Raw genomic sequence first — 282 nt, 5'->3', positions numbered from 1 at the left:
ATATATATATATATATATATATATATATATATATATATATATATATACTGTTATTAATACTATTTTACATGTAATTGGGAAATAAGATGTACAGGCACTGGAGCCTAGAGATCCACCATGCCCTACTTGAAAAGTCTAAGGGGGTATGGGAGAAGATATGGGAGAGAACAGATTGGAGGAGGGGATATCCTGTGGGACTGCTATTTTGGAGTGGTGGGTAGGGGAAAAATGGGGAGAAAATTTGTAACTCAAAATCTGGTGGAAATTAGTGATGTAAATGAG

Source organism: Petaurus breviceps, unplaced genomic scaffold (genome assembly GCF_028583685.1).
Source record: "Petaurus breviceps papuanus isolate PSGF00001 unplaced genomic scaffold, PetGlider_PUasm1.0 90639, whole genome shotgun sequence".
Taxonomy (NCBI): domain Eukaryota; kingdom Metazoa; phylum Chordata; class Mammalia; order Diprotodontia; family Petauridae; genus Petaurus; species Petaurus breviceps.
Note: the sequence above shows the minus strand (reverse complement) of the source record.